This window comes from Lonchura striata, chromosome 9 (genome assembly GCF_046129695.1).
Source record: "Lonchura striata isolate bLonStr1 chromosome 9, bLonStr1.mat, whole genome shotgun sequence".
NCBI lineage: Eukaryota > Metazoa > Chordata > Aves > Passeriformes > Estrildidae > Lonchura > Lonchura striata.
Genome location: NC_134611.1, coordinates 22,016,889 through 22,043,248, shown reverse-complemented (window position 1 = coordinate 22,043,248; position 26,360 = coordinate 22,016,889). Strand labels below are relative to the sequence as shown.

General features: G+C 36.7%; 1 protein-coding gene across 3 annotated transcripts in view; it reads left to right on the top strand.

The window, feature by feature from the left end:
* The window catches only part of DPYD (dihydropyrimidine dehydrogenase), a 336,858-nt gene that overhangs the window by 177,147 nt on the left and 133,351 nt on the right, over positions 1 to 26,360 (top strand). The gene's annotated exons all lie outside the window — the stretch shown is intronic.

The following is a 26,360-nucleotide window of genomic DNA, read 5'->3' as shown; positions in this document are numbered from 1 at the left end:
GATATACAAGGGTACTGATGGATGGAGCAGAACAGAGAAGGTGGATTTGTTCCTCTTCCACCTTTCCATGGGTAAATACCATAGGTAAATTAACTATAGTGGGTGCCCCTCCATTATGGGGAAGGTCTAAGGACAAAATGCTGTTTGTTGCAGAATACTGTAAAATATGTCAGGCTGGATTCTGCTGTCTCTTACACCTGAAGTAGCCCTGAGGGAGTAAGTGTTTATCTGGATTGCAGATGTGGAGATTCCAATCTACTTCACAGGGCTTCTTATTACAACAATTTTGAGGACATAAATATCATTAAAGTATGTTTGCAACTGACTTACATGTATAACATACCATCAGCTGTAATTATTCAGTGCCTAGACTACAGCCAACCCGTAGCAAGTACTGAGATTTATTTTTTTAACAGTTTTATTGCTGGTATGCTGGCAGTTCTGCCAGACTGCACGTTGATTACTGTGCATCTTGAGAGCTAAATAGACACAGGCTGAGTTCCAGCTTGGGTGGGAGTTCAGGAGGAAAGACATAATGTTGTAGGAAGTGATGTTGGTGCTATACTAAGCAGCAGACTCTGAGTCATTTCTGAAATGGCGACTGCAAAGTGTTCCACTGGATGCCATGCTCTGGAGGTGTGACTCAGATGAAGATATTTCAAGTTTTTTTTTAAGTATTTGTTGCAATAAGATATTGCAGTTATTATTTAAGTTAGTAAACTAAGAAAAGTGTTATCTAGTGAATTCTAGTTCAGTGATTGTTATTTCTGCTTAAACTTCATTCTAATATTCTGATACTGATTTGTGTTGTGTCTAATAGAACAGTGTCCCACCCAAGTGCTGCCTAGTTTTTCTGTTACTGTGTTCTTCCTAGTATTGCACTTCCCACAGGTATGTTTCTGGCATGATTTGAGATGCTTGGCTGAGAGGTGCTGCAGAAGCAAAATTGCTTTTATTTATCAGAGTAACATGGTACTTAATACTTCAAAAATAGTTATTTCAAATGGGAAAAAAAGCTCAGTAGGGTACTGCAGCTCTTATATGGAAAGACTGCTCTTGTTGACTTAATGCTAGAACAAGTGGTTGTAGAGAGTTGCCATAATATGCTGATTTTTTTTGCTAATTTAGCTTCTGATTATGTAGACATAAATCTTGTACAGTTTTCAGCAGGGAGCAGAATGCTCTCTTGATCTGTGATACCAACGGTGGGGATTTCAGACTGAGCTGTCCTGCCCTGTCAGCTAGTCAAAGCAAACTACGCAGCAGGATCAAGAGCAAAGATTTCCTGATCTAAACCTGCGGAGTTGGTGGGAGGAGGGGGAGCAGCTCCCCAGACAGAACAGTTCCCAAGAGTGGAAGAGCTTCTGGGAAGGGAGATAGCTTGCTAGATGCAGTTATTGGCAGCTGAAACTTTTCCACTTCAGCCTTGATTGTATGTGGTGCAAGTAGGATTCTGTGCTCTTCTCTTGTGTCCTCATTTTATCTGTCCTGATAAAACTTAACTGATGGGCTTCATTCTGATTTGCCAAGCATAACCTGCCTGTGTGGCCATGGAGAACTTAGCGGCAGAAATTCTCCCTTTTCTAGAACCAATGACTGAATTTGCCACTGTGTTCAGATACTGATAGAGCAAACCAGTGAATTCCCTGTTTACCATGCGCATCCTTTGGCACTTCAGTGAAAGAGACTGATGAAGGCTAAATATGAATGAAATGAAAATATGTACCCAATCATAAATGGTGGTGAAAAGCATCCACAGCCCAATCACAAATTTCCATACATTAACTATGGTGTGACTGTAATTCTCATAAGACACAGGATTTATTCCATATGAGCTACTTCTCCTTTTCTCTCTTCCATCATCTAGCACAGAAAGCTCCTCTAAAACACAGGGCCAGGGATCCCTGCAGCCCATGTACTGCCTTGTACAGAGGAGTTGTTGGGTAACAGTGCTGGAGTTCAGCCTCTGGACCATAATTTACTCCCCTAGTCTTTCTAATGCTCATGTATCTTGGCCTCACCTTGAAAGCTTCACATGCTGCCCAGAAGGAGTTAGCACAGAGCGCACTGTTTGGTGCCGTGCTCGCTCCCTTTTTAAACACCCACGTACCTTGCTCATAATTGTCTTCATGACAACCTTTGTAGCATTTTCTTTTTCTAGGGTAATTATTTCAACTGGGAGTGATTCAGCAAATTTTTTTCTTGCATACTACTATACTATTGTTAAAACCTACAAAACAGCTAATGTAAGGAATAGCTGAAATTCCTTCAGGGTGTTTATACTTTGAAATATACTGCGCTCTACATACTTTAGAAAGTGCTGGATATTAGCGTAGAGTAAATATTAATCGTAGGGGATTGCTTCTGTATGTGTCTGGTGGTATCTGGGAGGGAGATGGCGACTTGTAGAATTTTATTTATTAAATTAAAAGTCTTTGCACAGCTGCTTTAGTATCAACTAGATTTGATTTCTTCCAGAAAAGGGAATAACTGCTTTTGAAATGGACAATCACTAGGAAAGACAAATGGTAGCAGAATAGAAGTGTCTTTTCACACACATTTTTCTACATTCATGCCTTCCCTTTTTGACTGCAGGATCAATAGCTCATTGCTCTGTTGGTTCAAATAGTATTTCTGTCTTGTTCAGATAACTGTATGCAGCAACATTATTTGTAAATTCTGTTTGCAAGGTATTGAAGGGAAATGGGGGAGCTGCATATTATATAGTCCACAATAAATGGATACCAATTATTACCTCTTTTAGAGCTTAGATGAACAGAAAATTACACGCAGAATGACACATACTGCATTCATTAGACACATAACTGTAAGTGGGAGGGTTTTAGGAGAAATTTTATAGTAAGCTGGATTATTTTCTAAGAATTTATTAGTGAGTATTGTTTAGAACACAAAATTTGTATTAAAACCTGTAATCAGAAAGTTTGTATAAACATAGTATCAAAATAAATCAAAGGTTATATGAGGTGTGTACATCCCTGTGCCATATCCACTACCACAGTGAGGAGTTTAGAGCAGAAATTAGGGTTTTATCGGCTGAATTCAGGCTTTGTTGTTCTTTTAGTGCATTGTATGGTCTGTTTAGAAAGATAAAAAAAACAACTGGGTTAGCAGAAATGTTTGCTTTGATTTTTAGATGCTTCCTTCACTTCTAAAATTTAATTCTAATTAATCAGATACATCTGTCTTTATTTTATTGTGACATGCATTGATTTGTGATGCTGTCGCTTTCAATAATGCAGAAACAGTTGCCTTTATTATGAGAACCAGCAGAAATCAACATGCAGACTAACTTCATTTTTAATCTTTTTTTTTTTCATTACATATGGAGCAAGTTGTGTGGATGATTTTAAAAACAAGCTACAATTAAAATGAGATTAAATCTGAACTAAACCATAGCGGAGGAAACTTTCTAGCTGTAATATATATATATGCAGTTTACAGATGTAGATTTTACAATACATTTTCAGAACCATTTCTAAATAAAGATGATTGCTGACAGAGAATTAATTAATTTGCCCAGTATATATTACATTTCTATGTGCTGTTATTACAATATACATATGCAGGCTCCAGCTAGCTCTTTCTCTGTACATTTGCACTGTGTGCATCTCGCTTCATAATTGAAGGTGGTAAAAAATCATAGTACAATGATGCATTGTTTTCCATAACATTAGTATTTCACAGAAGTGAATCTGTATTACAAAATGTATATTTTTGTATGATATTACAGCATAGTAATTTAGATTAAACTAGTTATAATTTATGGTGCCAAGCCAAAAAGCTATTTAAGATGCATTAAAATGCAGAACCATGACATTTGAAATTCTGATGTTCTTAATATGACAAAGGTTATTCTATGGAGTTTTGCTATAATATGAAATATTAATATTTCACAATACAGTTTTGATGAAGTACAATTTGCCTAGCTTGCATATGATAAAGAAATTAAATGCTTACCAAGGGAGTTCAGTGAGAATTAGAGCCCCGCCTGAACATCTGCTTGAAATGTTATTATCCTGTCCTACTGACAGCATCGCTCCCTCATTGTTTTTAAAGATTGACAGCTGAATATTGTACTGATTTCTGCAGCAAATATGTCTAGGTGAACTTTGTTTGGTTTTTAGGAATTTAGAACATGCTTTTGATTTCCATCCTATAATTTTTTTTTTATACTCTTGACATTTGTAGATGCCAGATTGAGGTCTGGTATGCTGTAGCAAAGATAGACCATTGACTTGCAACGAAATGCCAGTTGATATCTCAGTAAACAGAAATATTACTATTCTTTATTGTGTGGTCTGTATGAAAGCTGTATGGGCTTTCTTTGGGGAGACAAATGATCAGATTGTTAATGTCAAATATAAAAGGGACTGTTTGCCTTTCTACTAAACAGCATTAGACAACTTTTATTAACTACATTTTTGAACAGAAAAATTATCATTTTATGGGATTCCTTAGCACACAACACTCTCAAGTTTAATTATTTTCTTGTTTTACAAGTTTTTAAATAATTATTATTGGTTTTCGTATCTTTGGAGTTATATCCTTCATTTTGTTTAATATTTCTGAAAGAATTTTAATAAGAAATATGGTCTTTGTTTCATAATTTTTGTATTTTTAGATCAGTGCACAAATTCAGCAATGTTTAACAGGAGAGGTAAAAGGCTATGCTACAGAAGTGCTATGGAATGTAATTATTATCTTTTAAAATGCTGTAGTAATGCCTTTTTTTTTATAGAAAATGTGTTATTTAGCTATAAATAAGGAACAAATAATTCTGTGAATCTAAGTAGCAGGAAAAAAACTTTCCTCCTTTTTCCCTGAGAAAAACTGTTTCTCTGATGTGTTCAACTTAAGGATCGGATTTCATCTCTCTACTTAGTTTTATCCTACCCCATTTAAAGAAGGCTGGAGACTTCTTTGTATTCAAATAACTTCAAAACCTTCAAAATTGCTGTCCTAGGAACTAGAAAGGACTGCATTTAACCATTCTTTTTCCTCAGTCTGCACCCCTGGTGATGTAGGGGTTTGGCGTTTTTTCACCATGGCAGAATCCATCTGGAGAGATGTAGCACAGCTTGAACATAGTGAAGGAGAGACCAAAGATCCCAGGCCTGAGAGCTTTAACAAAAGCCAAGATCTTTCCTACCACAGCTGAAGTCTGCACCAGGTAGATGCCCACCTTAAACATGTGCAGGCATGCATCTTGATACCAGTGAATTTGCAAGTGAGGCACTTTGGACCATTAAAAAATCTGGTTTTGCCATGAGTAATTCTGGTTATTTTGGCCACTTAATGAAATATGGCCAATTAATATTTCAAATGCGAACTGCATTTTTAAAGCAAGAGTTTAACAACAATCCGTAAAAAGTTTCTCTCTCTGTGATTGTGTTTACTACTTTGGAAATGAAAAACTTCCTACAAGTTTGTGAAAAAAAAAAATTCAACCTCTGGGGGAATGCTTAGTCCCACAGTTTGTGTAGCATTAAATATCACAGAAATGCTGCACCACTTCTGCAGTGGGAGTCTCTTTTCTGCACGGAGTCTCTCATGGAGAAGTCTGTTATCTCAAGGCGTGGAGCACAATGTGACAGTTCATCAGTGGAAGACAGAGGGATCTGTCATGCAGGGGCGTTGCACTTTGAGTCAGTAAACCTCATCTGTGCTGAAGGATGGATTTTTACAAACAGAGGATCAGCACTTTTCTTCCCATGTTATCACTTTTTATGCCATTCACCCTCATGGAGCAGAGTGAGTGTGGCTGGAGTTTTTATGCCTTATGCCTTGAGCTCGTGGCATAAGTCCCACAAAGTCTGAGATGGCAATGGCTTACCTTCCTCAGAGCTGCACACAAAGCTGGCCAGCAAAGATAAAACCAGATACATGTCTAAAACTGGTTCTTGGTAGGCTGCAGGATTCTCAGTTATGTCTAAAGTATTTGGTTTCTGTTCATCTGGAGACTTTTTACACAGTATTTAGAGATTGTTTCTTTTTCCAGTCTTTTTGTTCTGGAGTCTGGTTTAAAACAGTATAGCCAGAGTGCATATACATATACAAAGTGTAAGTGTGAACATTAATCTTGACCTTGAATATTTCAGGCAGCTTATGTATAAAATATTTATAAATCAGTCTTTAAGGAATTTTTTTATCTGAAAACTGTTGTGTATTATAGTGAAACATAGTGAAACTTAGATTGGCATAACTGAGGAGCAGTTCAAGTGTAATTCTGAAAGAGCATACAGACTGCAACACTGAGTATTTTGCTACATAAGCCTTTATATAAAAAATAGCTTCCAAAATTAGGAGTGCTCATTCCTTCTCAGCATATTATGTACTGTTTTAATAGTGACCAGTACTTGCATGAGGACATAATTTCTGTTCATAATGCGACTATTACCCAGCCGGTCAAACAAAATGGATGCAAATTTTACGCTGGTTAAAAGTCAGAACAGTATTTCTTTTTATCCTGGAGATGCTGCTTTGCTCTTTACTCATTTTGCTTTATTTACCTCATTCTTCTGAAAATACCTGCAAATATTTATCAAGAGAGAGACAAGGAGAGCACACATGCATGATTTTCCAAAACTGCAGGATCTGCAGTTGGCTGTATCTGGAGTACTCAATGTTTTTGAATATCACATCCTGAATAAACAGGATTCTAAAAAGCAAATATGTAACATACTTGTGTAAAATACCATTCAGCTACGTTTTTCTGTGGTTGCTTTGTATGTCCTTGGAAGGTTGTTGGTGATCTTGAAAATGATTAACATAATTTTTTGTCTGGAAAGAATTCAGCTAAAGAGGCAGTTTGAACGTAAGCTAGAAATTAGCAAGTGTAATTCTGAAATTTAGAATTTTCACATATTTTCCATTCTCAATTCAGATTTGTTGCAAACCTTTCATTTTATGCCAGCCAACTGCATTTAACTTTCTTAAGTGGCATTAATATATTTTATAATTTATTAGAAAAGATTGTAGGATATTTTTCTTAATAGTTATATTTACAGCATACCTAAGACAATCAAAGCATAAAGCCATACTTAACATTTCTGCATTTCATCATTAATTACAAACTTCCCTATTTTTTGAAATTGTTATGATGCACTTTAATAGCTAACCACAGACATTCAGGAAAAAATGAAATCCTTATCTTGTCAATATAGAATTCAGAAGTTTCCCTTCTGTCAAGTCATTGGCTTTCTGATTCTCCCCATTTGATTAAGTGCATGTGTTAGAATTCAGGATTTTTTGCTCATTTCCACATTCTAATTATAAAAATAAATCCAAAATACCATCTAGACTCCAGTCTAGGCTTGCTGAGATACTGAAGTGGAATAAAGGAAAAGCGGTTGTTATGATTCAGTTGCTCTGATTTACAGCTGAGCGTTTTTGCTGAGGTCTGCATCCACTGCTGTGGCCAAAGGCTGGCTTCTGCAAATCCGGGGTGACCCTTTGTGTCCCCCCCGTGCCCCCTGGCTGTGGGGTGGCTGCTTCTGTGCTCTGCACCACAGGCTGGGGAGACCTGAAGCACATCATGCAGCAGCTGTTCCCCAGGATTCCTGGCTGGACCATGTGGTTTTGCACGATGTTTGCAGAAATGTGGGCCCAGATTGACTCTACGGGGATGCTGAGATTGGTGTCAAGCATGTATATGGTGCTGTACATCTCGTGTTAAGAATTTTGCAGGCATTAGATGAAATTATGTAACTATCTCTGAACTGGCATTGTTTCCACACCTGAGTTTACAGGGTTTAGCTTAATAATTTTTCAAGGAATTTTTGCTTATTCCACTGTAGCTTCTATGTACAGGTGATACACTTCCCTTTAAGTGTTTGAGTTATCCCAGGTCTTGAGTTCCCACTTGGTAAATTAAAAGGATAAGGCTGTGTTCAACATCTGATTTGCCTACACAAGAAGTTAAGAAAGCAAAAAGCTGATTTTTGAATCTCGTGGTGATATAATTGCATTTACTCCTGATTGACATTGTTGCAAAAGCAGAATGAAGCCCCATATGTTTAAAGAAACTGACAGGTTCTTATGCTAAAATACCTATTACTAATCCAAATATGTATGTGAGTGTATTCTATATAACGTTTCTTATCATTATTTGAGATACAGAATTATCTATTTTTTTTAAACTACAATAGTGATTGTGGGATTTTATCCTTCAGTCAGGTAGTCTATGATTTTTGTGGATAAATCATCTAGAGTTAGTTCCAGGAGGACACAAGTGTATCCATTCTGTGAACTTTGGAATTTCTACTTTAAGAATTATCTAAAAAGCTCTTGTCAATGCTAATTGCAAAATCCAATTTTCAGTCTGTAGAAAAAGGAACACACATTTTTAGGAATCCCTTAATATTCATTTTATATTAGTCTTCAATTGTACTTATAATACAATCTTGTATTATAAAGACATACAACTTTAGATTTGTGTGGAGGACTTGATACTGCTTCAAAAATGATTTCTACTGAATTACACTAATGCTATTTAATTATTATTGACTATTGACATTTTATACTTCATTTTTGCTTTCCTGGTGCATTTTAGACTATGAAGCAGTTAATTACAATGCAAGCTCATTGGTCTCAAAAGCAGCTATCACCACCTTTTCAATGTTCTAGAACATATATTTAAACTTACAATATGTTAGTAAGTTTTATTTTTTTTTCTTTAACTTCTGCTTGCCTGGCTTCTTTGATTTAGTGCAGTATAAGAGGAAAAAAATTAAATTCCTTAACCACATTACAAATGAAAAAGACATAAGCTAATGCTATAGCTGAACGTTTCTTTGTTAGCAGCTGACCTTCTACTCCTAGAGAAAACAAAGTCTTGGCTAGAAGACAGTTCAATAAATGAACAGGCTATATATTGATTTTTCTCCCTCTTCCCTTGTTATGTAATATGATTTCCCTTCCCTTGCAAGGGTTGCTGTTGTACAGGATAGGGCTGGGATCACGGTGGTGGAAGCGTATGGGAATGTGTAGACTAAGGAAGGCTGTCACAGCAGTCAATAAGATCTGAGAGGTGTTGACTAATTGCCTGCTAATTACACAGTAAATTGTCTAATTAAGCTGATGGTTAATTAGGGTACGCTCGCACAGCAGTCTTATGGAATTTTTGTCTGATGTCTGGGAAGCAGCTTGTGTAATTGGCAAACTGGTAAGGACTGGCAGAGACCATGGCTGGGAAGCAGGCTGCCAGTAGATGACAGAATAAGGATGCGTTTGCACAAAGGTTGTCATGTGAACACGCAGGGGTTTGTTAGCCTTCTCCAGCTACGTGGCAGCCAGCACAACGAGGAATCGAGCTGAGAGCTGCTGGAAGCTGTAAATAAAATAAGGCTTAAGCATGTAATATTAGAAAAGCAGTGACGTGTGCTCTTTTATTTTAGTCAGTTTGAACTTTAGATAAACACAGGGTATCAAAATTCTCATGTACAGAACTTCACCAAACTGTGTGACTTGACCATAGCAGTAATTATGGTATTGTGATGTATTTAGTGGAGTCCCAAAATGATCCTTTTTCCAGGGAACTGCTGTATGTATGTTGTTGTTGAAAAAGTATACTTGTTAATAAGGATGCTTGCCAGTCATCATAACCATCATGTGTGGCATTAATGCACTTTAATTGGCATCGTGTCCATCCCTAAATGTGACAGAGTATGAGCAGGTCATAATGGTGTTCTGAGTAAAATATGTGCATGCTGTGCATAACTATAATATCATTAATGAAAATCTAGATTCCAGATTCTGACCCAAAACCAATGGGAAAGGTCAGGAATATTAAGCAGAGAGAACCTGGGCAGGAGTACAGACATCAAATTCAGCCAAGCATGAGTTTGTTGTGACTTAAATTTTTCATTCAGTAAAATGACGTGGTATGTGGACTTTCTTGAAGTTCATTACAAAGGTAAATATCCTGCAGAGTCAGAATTGCACAACACATGATTGGGTCTTCGCATGACACTGTGGGTTAATTTTGAGTTACACATCTGCAAAATCCATGAACAAAATAGCTCTTTGTATCTTGTGAGCTAAACCAAAGTGTGCATGTATATAGGTACTTATTTGTTAAGAATGTTTTGATGTCACTTGAGCAAAGTGAAACAGTATCCACCTTAATTTCTGGAAATCACATTTGTTTCAGAGCTCCACATCGTTTTACTCCTAAATAAGCATTTGGGTTATGTGGTTTGGGCATATAAGTGTCTTTCTGGAAGAAAAAGAAAAATTAAGTGAATTCTGGATTGCTGCTGAAACTTGGTTTTCTTTTTTTTTTTCTTTTAAATTCAAACCACACGTACGTTTCTTCTTCCATAGAAACATAATTTTAAAACAATCAAAATTGGAAAGATTAAATTAGACTTTCTTTGAATTAATAAAACAAATTTTATCCTGTGATCTTGCTGCTTCTACTTACCTGCACAGTTAATAATGCCTTAATGTAGCACCTTCTATGTAGTGAATGTTAGTTTATGATTTTTCCTTCAAAAATAATTGGGTAAAATCATGGTACATTAGGAGCATTCTCACTTTGCCAGTCATCACAGGACTCCAAACACTTACAGGCTAATCTAAAAGGCCTTAAACCTTCTCTGAGGGGAATTTTAACAATACTTGTAATGTTGCTCCTCAGTGTATATTGCCACAGAAGAAAATGCTACAATTCCCCTGAATCAGATCCTGTGAATTGTTGCATAAAACTAAAAAGGTGAAGTACATTGATTCAAGCCAAAACTATACAGGGAGGTCCTGTGTACATAATTTTCTTTCAAATAAAACATACTTTAAATTTACATTTAATATTTATATGTAGGATTTTTCCACATCCATCTGCACATATGTAAAAAAAACTTCTTCAATTAATTTTGTCTTACTGTTTTTAAGGTTTATTCTTTAAAAGTATTGCAGAAAGTATTGGTTTTTCCTCTGACAGCATATTCAGAGCAAAGCTCACTTCACCAGCCAACTGCAGGAACTGAAAGCATACAGTGCAATCATCATAGTTGCTTTCATTTTCTGTCATGGGGCAGCAAATGGATACATTCTAATGCATTTTATTCTCTGAAGACAAAGAAGGGAGTTCAGAGGATAATTGTTACCTTATTATATCCTTCTAAAGGAATTTCTGGCACATGCTATTATGATTTATGCTTTAATAAATCATATAAACCTAGAAAAGCATGTTTCTAGTAATTCACGTGGTATAGTAAATGTATATGTGTAAAGCCCTATTGCAACATGACAATATGTAATAAAAATTGTATGGCAACAATGCTGCTGTTAATCATCAATAGCCAAGTTATATTAGAAATAATTTGTTTTAAACCTACCAATTTTTCTCATATGCAATATCTGATATGTCTGTGGAATCTGTAAAAATTGGAAACATTACCCGAATGTCCCTAATGCAGTCTGTCCCAAAGCATCTTGCTGGTCCATTGTCAAGCCTCATGCTCAAACAATGGAGTGAGAGGAGCGCGGTGTCGGCTTTCTGTTCAGCTTTATTGCCTGCGATGCTTCTCTCCCTGTGTAGTTCAGGAGGGTTCCTGTTTGCACCCTTTTATTTAATCTGTATATCAAGCCATAGAGAAAGTTTAGTAAAGTGGCATTGATTGAAGTGTTTTCAATACTCAGCTTTATAACTCTCAGCTGATTTAGCTGGAGCAGCTGATTGCATTGTTCAAGTGTTTGTGGGAGACTGGGGCATGGTTGAAAGCATGCTGAGCAAAAGTCAATCCAGACAAGATAGGAGTGATGCTGGGATCGTTAGAGGAAACATCCAGAGGCTACAGCAAGAGAATTATCAGTCCTTCCGGCTGAGGGATGCAGTTCCATTCCAGGCTGTAGCTGCAACAACAGATAAGAGCCAGCAGCCTACACCCCTTTTATTTTCTGAACACAAGCTTTGCCATGAGTATCCATGCTTTGTATTTCAAAATTAACCTACTGCCAGCCTGTGCTATATTGGACTGGGTCTTAAATCCATCCAAATATTGTCAGTGATGATGAACTTTGTGGCTTGAATTCTGCCAAGGGAATCAAAACTGCCCCCAGCCTGTGCTGCCTGTTTCGGGGGCACTGGGGTGGAGCAGAAGGAGATGCTGGCAGTTCACAGAACCCACTTATTGCATGTGCTTAGAGCTCCTACCCAGGGTGATCTGTAACAGCCCAAATCCCTTAAGTACAGCAGAAACTTGAGCTTATTTTTCTTTCCTAACTTTGTAAGAATTGAGGAAAAGATGAATATTGGGTTTCTTGTTGCTACTGGATTTTTATTATTCTGTTTAAGTTTATACTGCTGCCAAGAACAGTGTTCTCAGAAGGTCAGTTGATTGCTACTCTTGTGTAGGAGGTATATTTTAAAGACTGACAGGATTACCTGAAGTAGGTGATTTCACGTGGAGGTAACACAGGTCTCAAACACATAAATAAACAAAATCTTATATTCTGGATATATTCAAACTCAGATGAATTTCTCTCTTGATATTTGTGGAGTTTTTTGTTTGATAGCCAGGAATTTTTTGTGCCTTTTAGAAGAACAGAATATTGGAATCCATGTCCAAATTTTTTGGAGTATATATTTTTGAGTGTCACATTTCTTAAACGGTTAAATTTCCATAATTGCTTATTCTAGGCTAAAAATCTGCATCTATCTTGGTTAAACTTGAACAGGTCTATCAGCAAGAACATTCATAGTAGTATACAATAATTTCTTTTTTCTAGAAACAGAAATGCAGATTTAATTTTCACTTCACAATAATACTGTCTATATACAAATACATAGGTTTTTTTACTTGAGCAACTTTACTTTCATAATATAATTTACATTTTCATTTCTATTTTAACACTGTGATTAGAGAAAGTTCTAAAAACATGTCAGAGAGTAAGAATATATCTGAGAGTAAAGTACTAAAATGATAAACAAAGGACCACCAATCTCATTACTTCTTTCTTATGCCCCTCTCTACAATACTAAAAGTGATGCTTTGCTACCCTAACAAAAATTGTTCTTACTGTGTGTTGGGACTTACATACCTGCAGATACATTAGCTCTGTCTTGTGATGTTTATTTAATTGCTTTTTGGGTGTTGTGTTTTGTGTTTCTTACATTCCTCCTTTAACAAAATTTAAAAAAAATTAGTTCCAGAGAGTGCAAAGATTTAATGATATTTTAAATGATCAAAAAAATAACAATTTCTGCACAGTGACATATTTCAAGCTCTGCTAAAAATATACCTGATGGTTAAATTTATGCAGAGGAGAGACTTGATTCTGTGTCCAACATCCTCCATGTCTAGCCTATTCAAGGGTTCACATTCCTACTAGGTCTCTTTCTTATGTGTGTTCCCTGTCTTTTAAGAAATCTTTTTCCAGCCAGCCATTTCTCTCCCTAAAGGAGCAGGTATCATGGGCAGTGGAACAGCCATACCTCTTTGGCCTTTGCAGCGTGCACTGAACTGCTTCCTGCTCCTACTGTAAATGTTGGAATACAACATCACCCCTATTCCTGCTTTTTATCTATTAGTCAGAGTTCACATTGTGCTTGCTGATAGTCAAAACCAGTGTTAGTGCCTGTTACAAAATAATATGACTTAATAGCATAATTGAGGATGTAGTATTTGCATTCAGCTCATGTATTTACAGTGAAGTGTCTTGATACTGCCAAGCTCTCGGGGACAGTAACATCAAGTGCAACAAAGACAAACATTTCTTTTCCAAGTGGTGGAAATGAGAGTTGTTTATTTTAAGAGATCTTATGTAAACGTAACTGGGGGAGGAAAAGTAAGCCAGCATTGCCAGCCAATCCACGCCTGCACACACATATCTCGGCTGGCCGGAGCTTTCCCCTTTGGTACCGTTAGAATTTTCATTTCAAAAAACGACAGTCTGCTGTGGAAGCAGTAAAAATGTTCAACCTGTGGTTTAAATTATTGATTTTTTTGAATATTGAAGCAGTATTTCAAATGGGTTTTGTTTGAGTTACTTCTGGGTAGAGGGTTCCAGAGGTAATTTGATATCTAAAAGGCTGTGTATTTCAAAGCTGTTTCAGTCTTTTGAGTTCCTTCAGCTGATCAGCTGATTGGGTAAAATACCTTATTGTCTCCTGAATTGCAGGCAATAGATAAACTGCAGCTCAGGGTTAGCACATAGACCAGCACACAATGCTCTTGGTGATTTCTTATGTGTACTCGGTGTCCAATCAACTGACAAAAAATACCTCATTTATTTTTAATGCAGTAACTTATCTCCACTTTAAAAAGAAAAAAATTTTGAGATGCTAGTTTTCACAATCAAGATGGGTAGAGCTCTGTTTCCTGTATCGCTTGGCAATGATGCATAATTAAAACAAGGTGAATTCATTGTATAAAATCCAGTATGTGTAAATAAGAAGTAGATACATGTGTTTTCACAAATAGGTTGTTACACTACTGCAGAACAGAATGGCTGTAGTGAAAGAGAAGACACTTTAAAGAACTCAAGTTCATTCCCAAAGGGCTGGGGTGTTGGTGGTTGTGCATGTACAATGTTTAGGAAATTAGCCATTTGCACAACCCTTCGAATCACAGAAAAAAGAAAAAAAGGCATTACTTCAGTAAGGCTCAGATCTGGCAGTGAAGCCATATTAGAATTAATTTTGGAGTTGATGGGAACTGTGAAAACTAAATTAATTGCAGGAATGGATCTGGTTAAGAAGAATTAATACACTAATGACAGTAAATATCACAGAATAATGGTGTGAATCAGATTTTAAGCAGGTTTTTCCCTTAAGGAGGCTATGGGTTTAAGAGTACAAAAACAAAAACAAATTCACTAAAGTGTGGATTATGTAAATTAAGTTGTTATGCAATTTATTTGGCAAGTATGCATATATATGGCATATATGTTTAAATAAAATTAAAATATATGAATATAAGTTGGGAAAAGGTGTGTGGCATACTAGTTTGTGTGTGTGTAGGTTAAGAATTTGCCAGATTTTGTTGGTCCTCTTGGGATCTGCCCTACAGTGTTTTACATTGTAGTTTACAAAATCCCATTTAAATCCTGTGAGTTTCTGCTGTACTGGAGTGTGCACAAAATCATTGTATCCATCCTATTCTAGGTGTGCAGCAAAGAAATCTGCCCTGCTCTGTACTGGCTGCACTAGGGGAAGGTTGTCTAAAGTAGCAGAGGTGTAAAAATCCAGACCCCTAATGTCTCCAAAACCAGAAACATGCAGTCTGTACCTGCCTAAATACTTAATTGTTTTGCCCATCAAGTGAGTATTGACTGTGCTGTATAGATTAGTCTCCATGTGGAGAGATAAGCTTTGGCTGAGGAGAGTCCCGGTAATTCCTGGGTGTGTGAGGTTGCGCTGGGTGTCAGAGCTTTCCTTGGCCCTGATGCAAACTTGGCTTCATTGCCCATGGAATGAGATTGCTCCTGTGATCTGGCATGTGGAAACAAAGGGTATATCCCATTTCTTAGTGACGTTTTGCAGTGACCTGTGCTTTAAATTCTGTGGTTCCATGATAGGAAAAAGGAGGCAAAGACAGCCCCCACATTCTATTTATCGCTAGTATAATTATCCCAAACCAAGGACTACTTGTGGGGCTTCCTCCTTAAGTATCTTTGTCTCTGACTTTTTGTGTTTAGCATCAGAAGCTTTTGAATCCTTGCCGAATTCTAAGTCAATATTTTATTGGAATAAGCAGAAAGCCTACAAGTCAAGCTGCCCTCTCTAGCTCAGGACAGATTTACTCTTAGTATTCCAGGTTTGAGCATGTAAGGTAAGTCTTTTGGACCAGGTCTCAGCTGTCTGTGCCAATAATGGTGCCAGAGATCCAGCCACAGCTGTCGTATACTTTCTTGCACCCCTGTGACAGTAATAGTGGGAACATCTACCAGAGATTCCCAAATGAAACCCCGACTCAATTATAGTGTCTAAAAGCCAACTTCCTATTGATTTCCAGAGAAATGGACTTCATATCTACCTTATCTGTGTGTGCTGCTAGATCCTCTGATGAGCATATTTACTTAGCTGACAGACCTGAGCAATGACTCCAGAGAGGGCTGGGGTTTGGGGCCTGGTATACATTTAGTGAGAGAGGGCATGCTTAGCTTAGAATAATGTTTTCTCTTGATGGTAAACAGGAGAATGGTCCTGCTAGGAATTTCCATGTATCATGGCTGCTTTCAGTTCTTACAAGAATATTTTAATGAGCTTTGATCTTTTTGCTTTATTAAATTTGTTTTATGTCCCACAGGGTGTATTTTTAAAAGCCAATACAATGTGTCATTTTTCATGGGCATTTAAAAATGGGCATTTGGCCAAGCTACTGCTATGAGAACTTCAGGTGAATGTAGAGGAAAACCAGACTTGAGATGGGGCTTCAGTGTCTGCCACAAGCAGATGGGAAAGAGGGCTTGTCTTTTGGCATAAACATTCTTTGTGCACTTCAGCACTTCTCTGTATGGATTTCTGCCTGTCAGAGAGGGCATAACATCTGCAAACACTGAATGTTTATTAAGAGCTCAGTCTGGAAAAGCAGAATCAGCCCATCAGGCTGGAAATCTCCACTTTGAAGCTCTCAAGTGGAAAAAGCCATCTCTGTCTAGATTATTGAGCCCGTGTGTGGTGCCCCTCATGCTGACTGACGGATGATCAGGCGGTGCTCTCAGAGGAGCTCAGATCTCCTGACGACAGACGTGGGCATGCTGCTTCTACCCTTCCTGAGCCTGCTCCATCCAGGGTTTGCATTCCCAAATGCTCTTACTGGGATGTATGCATCCTATCCCAGGTTCCATATGAGCTGTCCTGCCAGAGAAGTACAGTGTTCTAATCAATCAAAATATGCCAGCAGAGTTTGTTCCATGATGGCAGGAATCAGAAAAAACCTGCTAGTCGTTACAAAAATGGTAACTAATTTAGTATGATAGTTTAATTTGCAGTGCAAAGTTTGAGATGCCTTGCAAGTTGATTCATAGAAAAGTAATTTTGAAAGAATGTTGTCATTTGATTTGCCTTTATTTAGCCCAAATCTGTTCTGAAAAGTATTTCAACTACCTTTTTTTTGTCTGGGAACATAAAATCTAACAGTTGCCATGCAATACTCTTACATGTGTCCCTACTCTCATAGCCAATACAAAAAGGAAAATGCTTGGGCTTTTTTAAGAATTTCTAGGTAGAGGAAATCTCCAGTAAAAATGAAAATCTATTTTAAAGATCCTCTATAAAATGTAGTGCTGAATTAAAATGGGTCTGAATCTCTTACAAAATGTTAAAATGCTGAGTTAAAATTCACAGGGGCTGATATTTTCATGGTTTGTTTATCCTCATGATTATGTTATCCAGATCTCTGTATAATCAGGCTCTGAGAATGTGGCTTATCCTTGAAATCCCTGATCTTACAAAAGACCCTTTGACTTCCAGAGGACTTTTACATAGAAGAAGATAGAAGGAATATGTTTAAAACAAAGTTAATGTTCAAGAGCTCAGTTATCAAAGTAGTAATCTGTGGTTAGATTATCATTGGACTGTAAAGGAAAATAGTCCTTTAAATACTTCCACTTTCCCTATACCTTTTTTCCTACAACTTGAAATTATTTAGTGTTATCTGGAGGACTGACACTTTTAGAGTTATATACCTAACTATTTAAACAGCAACCAAATAGAATTGGTATTGTTTCCTAACATTTCTGACCCCTAAATACACAGTACTGTTAATCAATGCTTGTAGTATTTAACATTCTTAATCCAAATGGAAAAAGCAAATACGTAAGTAGGTTCAAGACATACCTCAATATTTGCAATTCATCCCCAGCAGAAAATTTAAATACATGCTTGAAGGAAGTAATGTGACTCTCATTCTAATTAATCAATCCAGCAATAAAAAATATTTTGGATTATATATAAATTTAAATGTAACTTTGGTGATCTGTAACCCCTGATGTTGATTCTTTATGCAAGAATTTTAGCAAGTCTTTAAATAGGATTGTAGTTAAAACATTTTTATTCTTGAAGAAATCATATATTTTTTCCCTGAAGGAAGGCATCTAGTCTCCCTTCCTCCTATGAGAATATAATAGTCTTGATTTACTTAAAGAAATCTGGATGAAAATATTTTAGTGATAGTTCACAGTTTACTAATGGAGTTTAACAAAACAGCCTCTAGGAACAGCTAGAAATACATTGATTATATGGCTTCCCTGTGAGAAAACAGTAATTAAAATTATATCACAGATTCTATCAGGACATGTTAATATTTAATTAGGCAATAAATGAGCTTGGTACAGGTGTCCAGAGTTGTTGACAGGAGCTTTTTCAATCCATGTAGGACTGTCTCTTAAATAAAGTTACCGCTTTGCGTTTTTCCAGTATGAAGTTACATGCCTAATTAGCAGCAATTAGTATTACAGCATTAGAATTATGAGATGAACTGCAATTCTCTTCTATTTTTCTTCTAGAGGAGCTCATTCTGTGGTCTAGTGTGTCTTGGCTTCTAGGTCATCCTGTTAGGAACCTCCTGATACTGATGCTGCTCTATTGCCTTCTTACAGTAATTTGTGTAGCAATTAGAAAACAATAATATAGACACCAACATTGAGTTTTCTCTAATGATGATGTTTGAAAAAAAACTATATTAATTTGGCCTCCCCATCAAGTACAAGAAGAGAATTTGTATTCTCCTTGTAAGCATGGCACCCTTTAGTGAAGTCTGTCAAACTTGCTGCTGCAAGCATGTGATATAATTCTTTCTCTTTCCTGGATCTTATTTCTTCTTAAGGGTCTTACCTGTGTTGCTTCCTCACTGATTTTCTTAGACTCCCACTTCTATAAGTGCCTTTTCATTCCAATTTCATGAGACCATTCAATAGCACTCATCTAGAAAGAAGTTTTAAGAATTACTGCTCCTTTATTTGGTCAATTAAATGCATTTACTTCACAGCAAGTTTTGATCACTGATTAGAGGATGATATTCCCTAACAGCTGAAAATGGGCTAATATTTTTAGATGTCTGTAAAATAATTAATTTGTTAAGACAAGCTAAATTTTTATGATCTAAATCCACTGTAGTCCTAAGGGTAAGCATTATAGACTGCATTATATATGCATTCAATTCCACTTTTGTGAATCTACACAAGTCCTTAGAAGCCACCGTACAGAAATATCAGTTTAGGATGCAGCTCAAAAGCTGCTATCAGTGCAGATATTTTGTTTGTGCACGTACTTCTATTTATTTTATTCTCTTCTCCTCAAATCATTAGCATTGCAGCATTTTGCATTGTGATTTTCTGTTCTTGTGACCTCTAACTGAAAATTAATTAATATTTTAAGGCAATTATTGAACGTTTTTCTCATCAGCCAGCTAAAGCAACCATTCATTGATTAGGTAGTTTACTATATCAAAACACCAAGACCCAACAGTCATGGAATCATTAGGCTGGCAAAGAACCTTAGGATCATCCAGTCCAACTAATAACCCTGAACTGCAAAACCAGATCCGAAAGTGAATGCCTGCATAGAGATTCAACTTTCTTTCAAAAACTATAAGTTCTACTTCTCTCTTCTTTGATAGGTGTAGTTTTTGACTACAATACATTTTGACAGCAGAAATTTAATCATGTCCTTCTGCTTAGACCTTTATCAGAAAGCTGATAAAATGTGTGCTCACTCTGTTCGCTACCAAGAAATTTTTTAAATGTCCTTCAGGTTTTTTTTCTTTCTTTCCTTTCCGTCCCTCACTTCCCTGTCTCACAGAGAAACTGATATAAAGCTGATGAGAATTTGGATTTGCTTTGAAAGCATCTTTTGTTCAAAGACTAATTTTAACCTTGTGATAGAAATTGCTTTTTGTATTCTGTTGAATGTGATCTCTAGTAATTGTTTGTCAAGACAAAGTGCTGTAGGACATAATGCATTTTAAAAATTATCTTTTGTAATTACAGTAGAAGTGCCCTTATATTCTAATGCCTAGAAAACAAGTAAGTATGTAAAAAAAACAAAAAGAGAAAAAGGTTAATCTTTAAATTTTAAAGCAATATGGCCTTGTATTGTTAAAAGTGGCATTTTTTTAAACTGCTGAAGTAAATGTAATTGTCAGCAAAGATCAAATACTTCATTTACATATGAAATATACAACTCAACTAGAAAATATCTGTAAATTTTACATAAATATTATAGTTGCTATTCTATTTTTTGTACTTTTACTCCTAATTTGCGTTGCATTTGAATCTCCTAATTTATTATTTTAGCAAGCTTAAGTTATAGTATTGCAACTTGGAAACAAACTTTGTCAGAATTTAAAAAGTTTGGGTTTGGCTTTTCTTATAAGCAAGGGCAGCAAACCACTCCTATTTGACTTACAGTGGGGAAGGGATTGTTCCACAATTATTCTGAAAAAAAAAAAGTAGATTTTTTTTTTGATACAGTGATCTAGTGAGATTATCTAAAGGTCTTGGGATTTTGCTGTCTTCATCACAAGTTATGGGTACTGATGGCTTTCTGTCTGGGAATTGCATTAGTGAGGAAGGTGTGCTGAGCAAGCAGCAGTGATAAAAGCTTAGGTAGAAATGAAGTTCAGTGTCTGTAAATTTTGAAGTTTCTCATGCGTTCTCATGGTTAAATCTTAAAGAACTAATGAGACAGTATAGAAAAACATTAAATATATGGTAACTAAACCTCTAACTTGTCATTTGTCGTTCACACAATATGAGTGGTTCAGCAGTTTTTCTCCAAAGTCCTGACACATTGCTTTTTCCCTTATGGGGCTGCAGTTTTCTGTGCTAACTTAGTGATTTGCAAAGCCAGCTTACTCACTGAAGCTGTAGTGTTAAATTGATTTAATAAACACAAATGTGATAGTTTAATGTTGTAAAAGCATTTATGAGGCAATGGTATGTTTTTTTAAAAAATAGTTTGTTTAACTCAGATTATTCATGTCAAGAAATAGAGGAGAATATTAAGGAAGATTTCCAAGCACTGTTTGTGTTCCAGACTTCTGGAATATATGTACAGATTTGGGTACTTTCATCTTTGCAAACACAGAACAAACAGACATCAAAAGAAAAATAAAAAATATTTTTAAGGTATCCTTTTCCCCTCTATAGCATAAAAGATCTTGTATGTAAAAGCTGAAGAAGCACAATTGTAAGTTACAGCAAGGTTCCTTTTCAAGTTGTTTTCTGTGCTAGTGGAGAGATCAAAACTCTTATGCATTGAATCACCAGTGTGAAAAATACTGGGAGACTGAGGCAGTAATATGTTTTTACATTCAGTTCTTATTTTGCTGAAGAAACTTAAAAACAATTACTTAACATCATATGACTGTTATATATTATTTGTCTTCAAGGAAAGGAGATCAATGAAGAGGAAAGAGAGGGCTAGGTGTAGACTTCATTGACAAAAGCCATGAAGAAAAAAAAGAGGTGTCTTTATGGTACTATATGTTTCATACCTAATGGTGGAGAGATTAGAGTTTCTGCATGGTGGGATGTTCGGAGATAAGTTTTTCTCTTCAGGGTGGTTTTCATTTTTAAAAATTGGCTCTGTGTGCGCTGAGGGAAGGAGAAGGAGAGAGGAAGTGACATAGATGAGCTTTTGTGCTTGTATCAAAGAAAAAAGTCTGACCTATTCCCTCACTAAAAAAAATGGTAAATGCTGGTGTAAGAAATTCAACAGACAGCACTATGTGCAACATAGCAGTGGTTTGTACGCTGGAAGGTGCCAACCAGTGGCTACATCAAACCTCCTTGGGCAGAGATCATAGGCAAATTTTCTTGCTTTTCTCAAAACATTGGAAGCCAGTAAATCTTCCAATGTCTTGCAAAAATTCTACTCTACTAGATAAAGTCTTGTAACTGTTGGAATGATTTTGTGTTTGTAGAGGTCCTTACTGCACATTTATCTTCCAGTTCGGCTGGAAAAAATTCTGACTTCGGAAATTCAGGACAGTGAGTCAGTGCTTTGGGCCCATAAAAGAAACCCTGCAGGGATGTAGCATGTCTGAGTTCTGATGGAGAGGAGGGGAGGAACAATTCGGAAAGGTTCTATAGGAACAGCGCTGTGTGCAGTGGTATTGTTGCTTCAGGTTTCACTTGCCTTTTGTGGATGGTTAAAACTCCAGAAGGGGTGATACTAGACACAGTCTGGCTAGACAGCTGAGTCACAGAAGAGGCAAATCATCACAAGACCTTGAGTGAGAGTTGGCAGGGAATTACGAGGACATAAGTCTGTGATGCCGTTCTTATCTATGAGGGTGTGCAAACAGCAGTGAGCCAGATTTCCAGAATGCTTTAACTGCTGTGATATTAGGCAGAAAAAGGCAAAGTCTCCCCCATATTTTCACAGAGGTGAAATTGTAATGAAGTTCTACTAGGGAACTTTGACTAGGGTAGTTAGGGAAAATGATGTTGGGGGGTTGATTAAAGCATTTAGAAAATAAGCTCGAAAAACATTTCACACATACTAGATATTGAAGTATATAGAACCTTTTCAATATATTTTTGAAATGTTGATGAGAAAAGCACATCATAATGGTTAAATAACTGCATTTTTTAGCTACTCTGTTTTGTTAATAATTTAAAGAAGGTGATTTATTGAACATAGTAAGGTAGGAACTTAGATTTGAACTGTTTTTTTACATTGCGGTTTACTATGTACTAATTTTAAGTATGCTGTTTTGAAATACTAGACTTAAATTACCTTAATAAGGTATTTATTTAGATTTCTCCTTCACAAAGAAGCCATTGTGGCTGCTTTGGTGCTCACTTTGACATTTAATGAGCAGCAACCCCAGGAATGTACAGATGCATACTCCACTTGGCAAGTATAACGCCCTCCTTTCCTAGAAGAAAGGAAGGTTGAATAAATTAACTTTGTTAGAAATAGTAATCTGCTCATTGTGTTTAATCTTTTTTCTCATATTAATGAAAAGAAACTGACAATGGTCACTAATTCCTATCTGCTTTCATATGTTAGAGCTGAGAAAAGCTTAATTTGAAGTATGAAGTGACTTTCATTGACTTTGGGGGCCAACACTGCAAGTTCTCTGTGTCACTTAGAAGTCTCTCAGAGTGAAGAAAACTCAGGTTAACACTTGTTACAGTGTCATTAAATACATTTTTAAAATCTAAAAATCTTGTCTGAAACCTTAATTGTGCTGCAGTCATTTAGATTGTGGAACACCTGTACTTCAGGAGTGAATAGTTGTACAATTGCTTAATATATTAATAAAAGTTACAATTATTTTTTTTCTATATCCAGAATAAAAAATGCCGGGTGTTCTCTTTAACAACTGTCATGTCAAAGGGGTGATTTTCTCAAACCATTTGTGTTGGATTAGTCTGTCACTGCCACAGGAAAGCGAGTGCCCTTGTGCCACACCAGTCTGTCAGTGTCCCATTACAGGGGCCCTTCACTGAGCAGGCACTGGATCAGAGGGCAGCTCCACTGACGTGTTCGGGGTCACACAGCAGAAGAGACAGCCCTTCCTGGGGCTCCACAGTGGAGTTAGTGACCCACTGCAGCACCCCCAGTGCCCTTGAACTCCCACTAACAGTGTACAGAATGACCTTCTTTATTAATATAATAGAAGATTGTGACAGGTTAAGGTTCAAAGATTACTGGTAATAGTGTCTGGCTGCAAGATTGTATTCAAAACAGTGTATGGATAAGCTCTAATTCCTAGCAAAACCTAGCTTGAGACAATCAGTGTACATAAAAATACAGTTCTTACCCAATAGGCATCCCTATGGGGGAGAAGAGGGCTCCCTTTGACTGAAACCAGAATTGTGATGGAGTATTCCCTATCTTCTCCCCATTTTTAACTTGCTTTTTTACTATTTTTTTTTATGTTTGGGCAGAGCATGTACTGTGAGTGGGAAGTTAGGTATGTTGACTGCATTCTATCTGGGAAGTAGCAACCACATTTTCTTCCTATAATTTTCCATACTGTTATAACTGTGTCTGTAACTTCCCACTCCTCTCCATATTCTGTTTCATCCCCCCCTTAGCATGTACATTAACTGCAATTTTTGTAATTTTCTTTAATTTTACCCCTCTTTTCCCCACAGCAACCCTGTTCTTTCAAGTGTTGATTAACATACTTTTAGCAGAAATATTTTGAAAAAAAATGGGTGGAAAAAGAATGTTTTGAGCTCTGCAAATCAATAGGAACACATCAGAGCTTTGATATGAAAAATCATACAGACTTAGTCTCTTGGTTCTTATTATATTATTATGTATCTTTTATTGTATTTACCTAGTATAACTACATCAGCTGAATAGGCATGAGATGGCACAACTCTTGAGAGACTGCTTTTCTGCAACTGGCCTCTTAAAATGTTTTCTCCAAATACTTATTTTTTCTTTTTTTTTTCCCTTTTTTTTTAGTTTCTAAGAGACATGATTATGAAATAAAAAGTGAACTCAGTTAATGAAGAGCTTCTTGGTTCCCCTAAAACAATACATCTGAGAGAGAGGTGAATGGCTTGATTAATTTCTACATGTCATTAGCTTCCATGCCCTCAGATGACAATGTTAATATTCACAATGTGAATTATTTCTCAGCTGATTGGTTTAGGAGGAACACACAATACGTGTACTTATTCCTTGATCTAGTACTGTGCCAAATAACCCTGTGGATGCCCTAAAACTTGAAATGCCCCTGCTGTCCTGCTTTTATTGGTCATTATAGGCAGCATGGTTGAGATTTTACAGTGCAAACATCTGTAGTAATTGCCACTGCAAATGTGAACAGTGTGAAGCAAAGCAAAATCCAGAATGACTAGTAAGGTATGGACTGATATATTGATACATGCCTAAATAAATTTAGCTGACTAAAAGCTGCTGAGTGTCTGGACTTTATCTTTAAACTGTTGTCTCAAATCTCCCAGCCAATTAGACTTAAGTAGTTTAGAATTCAATGATCTGATTGCAGAGTTCAGAGATTATTAGAGCAAATGGGGCCTGATCAATGCCTTGGGTCATCTTTTCAGAGTGTTAATTAATTAATCAACAGGAACAGAAATATATGTGTAATGCAAATTAAGTCAGTCTCAAGTTACTAGAATACCAGAATTGGTCATACACAGGAGAGGGGGAATCCAAAAGCAGCAGGATATTAGTGCTTTTATCTGTGTAACACCACTTTCTTTGGTGATGTCCTGAACTAGAGATATTTGAAGGATTAGAGTGATTGTTTCTGCTGTGCTGTCCTGGAGGAGTGAATAAGCTTTTCAGGCAATGGAAGAATTCAGTAACTGAAATATTCATGATTCAAAGTCAGCCCTTGATTCTATTTGTTGTCACTGTTTCTCTTCTTTTACATTAACCCCCCAAACCAGGTTCTTTTGCTGCAATCTAGTACCAAATACAGTTTCCCTAATCCCCAAGTCCACATTGAATTGCAATATTTCCCCATGAAACAAAATAATTTTATGTGGTATTTTCTGTTTTCTTTACCAGTTGTTTCTTCAGGTTGTTTGGATTCTTTTCCCCCACAGCTTTGTCTTCTAGTGTGGAGTGACATAAGCTTTGTTCTCCCCTAGTTTCTCCTTATTAAAAGTCTTCTATCTTTGGTCTTCAGAGTACATGAAAATGCTGTGTTGTTTTTCTCAAGGACCATACATCGCCTCCCTTGAATGAGGGAGTTAGATGCTTGATTTGTTTTGGACACTGGAGACATTCTTCTATTCCTGTATGTGGACCTCTCTTTTCACCTGCATGCAGGAACCAGGCCAACTTATTGCTCAGGTCATCTCTCTGTTGAGAACCAGTAAAGTTCTTAGGTTCAAACCCTGAAGTACTTCCTGTCAGGCTTCTTGCTTCAGTTCTGTTGTGGCTTTTTATGCACACAGTAATTTTTATTAACAATAAAAGGGTTGTGTGCATAGTTGGGATAAAAGGTAAAAAATGGGGTTTCAGAAAAGAAAATGAATTATCAGTGTCAGAATTTGGCCTCATAATTCCTACAAACAGGAAAAGTCAGTGTTCAATTAAAACTCCAGAAGGTGGTTTTTCACAAACCCCTTGGACTGGAGCACAAGGGCTACTTCAGCTGCTCTGTCATTACCTGCTGGTTTTGGAGACAGCAATAGCAATTGGCCAGACACCAGAATTTCCTGTTATAATGAAACAACCTGTGGTACCATGTAAAACTTGTTCCTAAAACCAAGGGCCATGAAGTTGGCTAAGCCCAGCCAATGGATCCTTTGCCCAACTTTTCCCTTGTTCAGCTTTCTCATAACCATGGCAGGATACAAAAGATGAAGAGGTTGGTTAGGCAAGTTCTGTGTAGGTACTTCACACTCATCTCAAAGAGACAATTTTCTATTCTGTCACTTGTGTGATTTTA